The sequence below is a fragment of the Limulus polyphemus genome, unplaced genomic scaffold (assembly GCF_000517525.1).
Source record: "Limulus polyphemus unplaced genomic scaffold, Limulus_polyphemus-2.1.2 Scaffold384, whole genome shotgun sequence".
Taxonomy (NCBI): Eukaryota; Metazoa; Arthropoda; class Merostomata; order Xiphosura; family Limulidae; genus Limulus; species Limulus polyphemus.
In genome coordinates this window covers 426,839-436,048 of record NW_013665994.1, presented here as the reverse complement: position 1 = coordinate 436,048, position 9,210 = coordinate 426,839, and the positions used below count along the sequence as shown (strand labels likewise).

Genomic DNA, 9,210 nt, shown 5'->3' with positions numbered 1-9,210 from the left:
GTAAAATTACTGTCAGCTGATACGTAAATATAAGTGATCAATAAACCTGAAAAAAAAAACGATTTTGAAATATGTTCGTATGATGAATGGAAGTTTTACTTTTAACTGTGAAAATATTAGCTTATCAGAGAAGATCTGCTTAGCTCTCGAGGTTGAAACAGTGAAGAGATAATCCTATACTTTTGTTTGTTTGCACTCGGATAAGTATACGAACAACCGGCAGCGCAGGTAACTGAGTACAGGCGGAACCGTTATGCTCGTGCATTTGAGAAAGAAGTGAATTAGGCTGCGTGTGCGACGTTTTATTGTTCTAGGTGAAGTAGATGTTAGCATTTGCCATCTGTTCGCTAATTATCTCGTCAAGTCAATTAACTTTACCTTGTTCATGTTCTGTGGTGAGCAACGAGGGTTTCCAAAACTGGCCACCGAAGAGGTGGGGATGATACAGTGTTAGAAGTGGTTGTGTATCGAAAAGGGAAGCAACGAATAATCATTTACGGCACAATATCAGGTAAATCTTTAAAAGTAATTTTAAGTGGGTAAGCAGACGCACATCTTCTGTCACGTTTTCACATTTGGTGTGGACAAACACCTGTTTCTTACTGGCTTAATGGGCGGGGGAGGAGATACTCAGCCGTCTTTATATTGTATGAATAGTCGGTGAACAGACTGGTGGCTGAATATACTCACCGCATAACAACACATGTTTATCTTTTATATGCCCCGATGTAAGTATGTCTAAAATAGCAGAAAAAATGCTCTAAAGGTATTCTCTACTGCCCATCAGTAACAGCTTTTTACATGTTAATATATTTATGTTTCAGAACTGTTGTTTTCGTGTAGTTGATATTCTAAGGCATTCTAGACGCGTAAACTGGTTAAGGTGTTTCTTATTAACGTATAATACACATCATCTCTTGTTAGATATAAAATGTTAACGAACTTTGGAAATTTTCGCTTTATCTGTTAGGTTAAACGCTTAATAAAGGACTGTAGCTGAGCCAAACCTAACATTTTTTAGTTTTCTCTTTGTTGTTCAACACAAAACTACACAATGGGTTATCTGTACTCTGTCCACCATGGTTACCGAAACCCAAGTTTTAGCATGATAACTCTTCAGACTTACCGCTGATCCAGTTAGTCACAATTATCTTTATTATGATGTCGAACTGTAACTGAAACTTTATCATGTCACTATGTCTAGCAGAGTTGGACTGTGCTGTAACTTTATCGTAACACTTTATGTCTAGCAGAGTGGAGCTGAGCTATAACTTTATCGTAACACTTTATGTCTAACAGAGTGGAGCTGGGCTATAACTTTATCATACCACCGTATGTCTAGCAGAGTTGAGCTGAGCTATAACTTTATCGTAACACTTTATGTCTAGCAGAGTTGGGCTGTGCTGTAATTTTATCGTAACACGTTTTGTCTAGCAGAGTGGAGTTGGGCTCTAACTTTATCATACCACCGTACATGTCTAGCAGAGTTGAGCTGTGCTCTAACTTTATCACACTACTTAATGCAGAGCAGAGTTTAGAGGTGCCTTAAATTTTGTCATGCCACTATCTATTGAGCAGAATTGAGCTATCTTCTCTCTTTTATCATATCACTTTATGTCAAGCAGAATTGAGCTGTCAGTTTCATTAACGTTACTGAATAGTTCGGGGAAGAGAGGGGAATTATTTAGGGAAGTCAGATCCAAACGCCGATACTAAGATTCTAGTGTATGAAGTTTAAGAATACTAAAAGCTGTTAAGTTTTTAGAAACTACTACCCTGTAAAACACGTGGGTGAAATGTGCATTCCTGGCCTGCCATACTGCTCTTCAAACAGCACAGAAACTATAGTTTGTATATTCTGCTGTTATACTGTTTAGCTAAAGAAGCTCATTGTTTTTACTACTGATCAACATGTTTACTATTGGAATCAGGTTAGAAAGGAGGTCAACCCACTGACACACGGAGGGTCGTGGAATAGAGGCAATACTGCCCTAGTCACACAGTAAACACCAGTGGCCTGACGAATGACAAAGAAGTATTTAGGTTCCATGTATCGTCTTCCTAAATGTCTACCACTAAGTGGAACCCACGTGCCTGCACTATTGGAAGAAGGGTCGGAGGGAGTGGGGGATGAATGAAGTTGTTACAAAGCGGGGAATGAAAACGAGGGAGGAAAGTTTTTAGGTATTCATTCACGTGTAGTCTGACCAATGTTTATTGTAAGTTTATAACAGCGCGCGGGAAAAACTTTTAGAAACATCCTATGACGGGTGGCACGTGCCACGTGCATGCCAGAGGTTGTTATCCATACGTTTCTTCCGCGTCTTTCTTAACACAGCTGTCGACTGTTTTCCTGCCTGCTGCTGTGAAGTATTTCCTCTTTTTTCTTTGAAACAGGAAATAAAAAAACAACTGCTAGTTAGGTCAAAAGTCTAAACATTTTAATAAAAGTCCAAATGATAAAATTTCAATCAATAGTAAGGTGTGCTATTAAACAAAAATTGTGAAGAAAACAGGAAAACAGCCGTCATTGTAGAAGAGTTAACCAGTATTTTGGAATGTTTCATTTTAATACAATCTGTGTTCTGTTACTTCGAAATACGATATCCATGAAAATTAATAATGTACACGAAAAATATATTATAACTGAAAAATTGTTATTGACCAATTTAGGTCCTAAATAATGTTCGGGCAGCAAAATAAAAACTGCTGTAAATCAAACGTATGTTTGTTACAGAAAAGCTCGACCATGATTATATTTATAGGAGTGTTACAACATGTATTCAAACATATTAATCACATTTTCTTCTCAGCTGAAATAAAACCGTATCTATCACAAAGATAACTCAAACAAAAATATCAACCTAAAGTAACCGAAACTGATGGTGGGCTAATTCAATAATAGTATTATCAAAGTTTGGATAATTTTGTTATTGTTCTTAATAAGGTTAATGTAAAATAATTTCAAAATGGCAGAATATGTTTAATGTAGTAAATGAAGAAAAAGCTAAGTCGGCGATGTTAAATTTTTCGGATAATTCTTAGTTTTAATTGTATCTTTATTTGATTAGTACTTCATTTTCTTCACCATGGTACATGAATATGGCCATTTTTTCAACATAGCGGGGCCCCCAGTGGCACAGCGGTATGTCTGCGGACTTCCAACGCTAGAAACCGGGTTTCGATACCCATGGTGGGCAGAGTACAGATAGCCTATTGCGTAGCTTTGTATTTAATTCCAAACAACATAAGGGGAGTCGTAGAGTCAACTTTGGATTGCAACTCGGAATGTAATAAAATCGGAAAACATTCCTGTTATAAATTATTGAAATGTTAGGTTTAAGGAACTTCAGTAATTGGACAACAAATAACACATTAATGCCACACCATTTCTGAAGCATGCTCCGCTGCCTCTCGTGTGTATTGAGTTACTACTATTTTTGTGTGTGTGTGTGTACAAACATTGTGAGATCTTGCTACTGGCCTACAGAACAATGTGTATTATATTATAGAGGCCTGAGAATTTAAACTTCTTTAAAGTTGTTTCGGTTTTAATAACGGATTTTCTATAATTCAGCTACGCAGATTTCAAAAACAATATTCACTTTTTGTTCTATTACGTAAGGATTTTTTACAGTCGGGAAAAAAACAACACTTACTTAGATCAAATTATTATTTCGTTTACCACAATAAACATTTCTATTATTATTATGTTTGTTAACGAAAATACAACGGGAAGAAAACTGATGTCAAACGAATATGCATCCTCATTCATCCTGATTTTGTGTGTGTGTGTGTGTGTGAAATCTACGTTTTTAGTCTTTCTTTTGTGTATTGCGTCTGGAACATCTCGTTTCAATGACAAGCAGTAATAAGCCACCATGGTGATGTTCCATCTTCCTTGATACCTCCTCTCAATTTTCCTGATGTCTTGATAAAACCTTTCCAGACGTTTCAGGTTGAAAGCAAGCCCTGTCATAATTTCTATTGACATCAGATTCAAAATCAGATGAAACTGTATCAAGAGTTTCTGGTGGAATAGGTACAGGTTGATCAGGTTCATGAGCAACAGGTCTTACAGCAGATTGGAGGTTCGGATTAGAAATTTCCTTTTTATTTCAAGTGTTATAGCCTTGCATGCTACATGCGCAAAAACAGCAGTCATCTTCGTGGTTACTAGGCTGTCGCCAGACTATTGGAATTCCAAAAGGAAAATACTTTTATTTTACCTTTAGTCCATTGTCTCAACCCTTCGACACAAACGGTGCAAACTTTGTACAGAACCCATGTCTTGGTTCCCAAGTTTTATTCCAAAACACGCGTAATGCGCTTTTTTGACGAATTCTGTAATGTTTTGCCTTTGTTTCTTTACAACAAATTTACCACAAATATAACAGAATATGTTTGGTTCATTTGCACAACCTCTTATTGCCATAGCGACGAATAAATAATATTGAAAAGAAAAAAGAAAAAAATAATATCAAAGTGCATGCAGAAACAAATACTATCCAGAAATGACACGTCATGGGCCTGTTAACCGTTTATATACTACTGGTGTGTTTCTCGTGGGTTCTAGAACGATCGATAAGACTCTCACGTCGTGACTGGTCTAGAGAAATCTATAGCCAGTGGTTGTCAACATTTTAAGCATAACAAAATGTTACCCAATTTTAATGAAAATGATTCACTTATGTCAAAGTACATATGACTTTTTATGAAAAATCTGTACATGCTGGAAAAAAATTGATATCATTTTCGAATTCAGCGTACAGGAATTGCTGTAGAACATGTAAACATTTCAAGACAATAAAACCATCACAGGCCTGTGATATTAGATTTACATATAGGTATAAATTGAATGCAGACGTTGGCTTGCACCTTTTACACCTTCTACTGTGACATCAAAGTTTCAGAGAATATTTGGTTTTTCCACTTTGTCTTTTTGTTTTGAAAAGTAAACAGTTTTCTCTTGTGTGTTTATTCATTTTGACTTCAGTCTCATTAGTCTCAATTTCCAATGTTCAGTGTTTGATTTTAAACACTGAACATTACTTGAAGTTAAAAATATCTAACGAACAACTAAATTAACACAGACTAATTGGTCTTTGAGAATAAACTGATAACACAGGCTGTCAGTAAATGGCGGCAGCGTATATTTATACTCACTAACGAGCTCCGCTGCTCAAAATATTTAACATGAACGGCATGCTTCAGTGTATATTCGATCAACAGTACATGACAGCTGAGAAACCGATTAACACAGGGTATTCGATTATCAGTACGTGAGAACGGAGTAACCAGTTAACAGTGGGTATTCGAACATCAGTACATGAGAGCAAAGTAATCAGTTAATAATGGGTATTCGATAGTCAGTACGTGAGAGATGAGTAATCAGATAACAATGTTTATTCTATTATCGGTATGTGAGAGCTGAGTAACCAGTTCAAGGCAAATTAACAGCTTAGATTTTGCTGTGCATTTTTTATGGCCAACAATTGGGGCATTGTGAGATGTTAATCCTTTTTTATATCTCACTAATTTTGAGAGTTAAAATTTTGTTTAAAAGGTGACTGACATTCAGGATGTGTTTGAATTCGCACGTGCTTCGTATGTTGCTGACCTTTATCTTCATCATCTGGGTTTGTGTTCAAAGCATGAAAACAGCCGGAACCCACATGTTAAACTTAAATTTAATAACATAAATCAGCTAACGTAAATTTTTGATCTCCAGAAATCTTTATATTTCACAATATATGATGATGACGCTATAAACAGAGTCTGGATTTAAGTAGTTTTATCTTTTCAGGCAAATGTACACCATCAGAATATGGATTGAAGTGGACACCATCAAAGTCTGGAATTTAATGGCTATATTGTTTGAAGAATCTGAACACTGTCAAAGCCTGCTTCATGCACCTGGATACTGCCAGAATTCAGAGTCTGGATTTTAGCGGTTATACTGTTTCAGGCATTTGGACATCAGAGTCTGGATTTGGGTAGCAATAGTGTTATTGACACATCGATGCCGTCAGAGTCTGGATCTGAGTGGCTGTACCGTTTAAAGCAACTGGACACCGTCAGAGTCTGGATTTGAGTGGTAATATTGTTTCAGCCACCAGAGTGTCGTGGAAACTAAGAATCTGGTGAAAAATTTAATTTTAATTTCTCTATCTTGTTAGTTTTATTTAAAGACCGTGGGATATTATTTTACGTATGAAAAACAAAACTTTATTATATTTTCCTAATATTTCTCTGCATGTTTCTTTGTAGTTAAGCATAAAGCTACATATAATGGGCTATCTGTGCTATGCCCACCATGGGTATCGAAACCCAATATTTAGCGTTATAAGCCTTCAGACCTTCCGTTGAGCCACTGGGGGAGGTGCTTTTCTAATATTAGAATGTGGAAGGTTTTTCTTAAGATAAGAAACTGATTACATATATTAATCTATACGAAAATCAGAGCATTCATTGATTTTCTTTTTACTCTTCATATTTAAATTATCTTTGCTGACACGGATCTGTCTTTAAAATATTTACAATTATTATGATCAAATATATCTGGACTTCAGAAATTTTCTATCGCTAGCTTTAGCTTTGACACGTTATCATTAATTACACAAATTTAAAACTCCAAACATTCTTTAATTTTGTTTATCGCTACTCACTTTGAGAGCCTTCGTCACACTCTGATTGACAGAAAATACATAGAATATAAAGTTTAGCTCAAACACTCGTAGCTGATGAAACGAAGCTAAATTTGGTTGCAAAATTTTTGTGATTCTGCATATAACTTAATCTAATTATGGAAGTATAAATACAGTAATTGTAACACTGTCTTGCTGACTAAATACTCATAGCATATGAAACCATTGGCATTTTGTATGATCTTAAAATTTGGAGTAATTTCTACAACTTGAAAAATGACAATCACATTTAAGAAAGCTTCAACATATTAAGGCACATCGGTCACAAGTTGTATCACGGATTTAAAAAATATCCAAATAACTTTTGCATCACAAAACAGCACAACTACCTAAAATTGCTAGTTATTAAAAATAAACATCGTCATAATTAGGTACGCCATCATGCTTTCGAAAAATAACTCATAAAATGAGTTCACACTACATCAAAATATATGCTGGTATTAAAGAAAGATCCAAAAAGGACATTTATTATGTGTGATTCCTCTCTTTTTACTTCCATCTCTGTCTTTTTCTTATAAAGATTTCCGGTGCTGATGAGTTAGGATTTAATTTTGGTTCCGGCTTCCTGATAGCTAAATGTTCCTTTATCTCTTACATTTTGTTCATTGTTGAAACTACGTGTTATCCCACCTCATTCTTTGTCAAGATGTCTGCAGTTTGAAATTGTAAGAATCAAGAAACTCAAACCAAAGTTAAATTCCAATCCATCTCTTAACTGCTGTAGAATCAGATTGTGTAAAAAATTACAGTGGCTAAAAACGGATTAACAAAAAATAATAATTTGAATAAGGTTAGTTTATGTTTTCGGTAGATAAAGTGAAAGAAATCACTATTGCTTGCTGTTATAGTTAATATACTAATCGTATGACACTTCAAAAATTTTAAAAATGGCTTAACAAACAATTTACAACGTTTGGTTTGAAAAATTCAAGACTGATTTTTTTTTGTGTTCTGCTGAAATAGGATAAGTATTAATAAGACTTACCATGCGTCAAATTTGTTCCAGAAATATCTCTATTTTTCAAATTAAATGTGCTTCAACTAACTTATTGTTTTAATATTATCTATTATCGAGTGTATATATCTTCAGACGAAACGCATCAAAGTTAGATGTTTCTGCTTAGTTAATAATTAAAATTATTAATTAATTAATAATTAATACAAACTGTCCAGCTGAAACTAATGCGTGAAAACAATTGTAAAAAAAAAACATACTTCCAAACAGATTTCATTTAAAGTTAAACAAGAAGTGGTTAGAATTGAAATTCTGCTTCACTCAGATCAGTTGTTTGATTGTTAGTTTCATAATTTTCGTGTGAAGCTATAAAGAAAAAGGCTAGTTGACAACCCATAGCCAACCCTTAGTTACTCTTGTCTGACCGAATAGTGGGACGTGAGCTTGGCTCTTATTGAGTACCCTTGGCCCCAAACTGCGGAGCCGAAAATTATGAACTATAAAATTCACAGCCAACTACAGATCACGCTCGGCACAGCTTAAGTCAGACGAAATAGCCAAATTGACATATTTAATATATATATATATATAATCAGAATTTTTGTCTTAAAACACATATATATAAATTTGTCGTACTTAGTTTGGTTAGCAGTTTAAATTATTTGATTTCGACTTATCCAAGCATTGTGAACGATTAAGAGACTTCAGAAACGCCAAATTGTTGACCCGTAATAAGGGCCGAATGTGGCCTAGTGGTTAGCGTACTCGAACTGTAAACCCGAGAGTTCAAGCTTCGCGTCCCCTTACCGCAAAATCATAGTCTACCCTTTGGGGCGATGGATCAATCATACTATTCGATTAGAGTAGTCCAAGCGTTGGCGGTGGATGCTGTTGACTAGCCTTCTACCTAAGCTATCGTTTCAAAATTAGGGACCACCAACGCAGATAATACTTGTTTAGTTTTTCGCGAATATCCGATACAATCAAAACAAACTATTCATAAATAAGAGGGCACTGATAGCTTCTGAATAATTCCAGTAGGAGGTAATATACAAATTTACGCTGTAAGCATACAAGTGACTACTTTTTGAAAATAGATATTTCTTAAACTTAACCAAGTATTGGTAATACTATTACAAGAGGACAATAGTAACAGCTTTGTACCCTGCACAGGACTAACAGTCTGATATATTATTGATATTGGTAGACGAACTATATAAGTCGAATTATGTAAGTGTTTCGAATACTTAATAAAAGATTGTCAAATGAAGAATATAGAAATATTAGTGTCTTAACACATTTAGCAACGCTATTGACAGTGTTGTGAGCATTTAAACTTCTTTTTTTAGCTTCTGTTAACAAATTATGCTGGTATATATATAGGGATTATAGGATAAGTATATGGAAAAGATATTTATAAATCAATGATACTCAATATCTAAACGTTTAGTGACGACTGGCTGAAGGATCTGTGGAGGGAAAGAGAAAGCGTGAATCACAATTTGACTAAGTTTTAAACACTTGGTTTTGGACTTAAGGAACAGAAAT

The 9,210-nt window shown here is 35.0% G+C and overlaps 1 protein-coding gene across 5 annotated transcripts in view; it reads left to right on the top strand.

Moving 5' to 3' along the window:
• Window positions 1–9,210, top strand: part of LOC106457872 (neurogenic locus protein delta-like) — a 56,182-nt gene that overhangs the window by 4,703 nt on the left and 42,269 nt on the right. Inside the window, exons 1-2 of one of the 5 annotated variants that reach the window (XM_022383928.1) lie at window positions 1,939–2,184; window positions 5,807–6,097. The gene's annotated coding sequence lies outside the window, so the exon portion shown is untranslated. Of the gene's footprint in view, window positions 1–1,938; window positions 2,185–5,236; window positions 5,420–5,806; window positions 6,144–9,210 lie in introns of those variants that run through there. The other 4 variants (XM_022383927.1, XM_022383926.1, XM_013917322.2 and 1 more) reach the window with 4 other exon arrangements.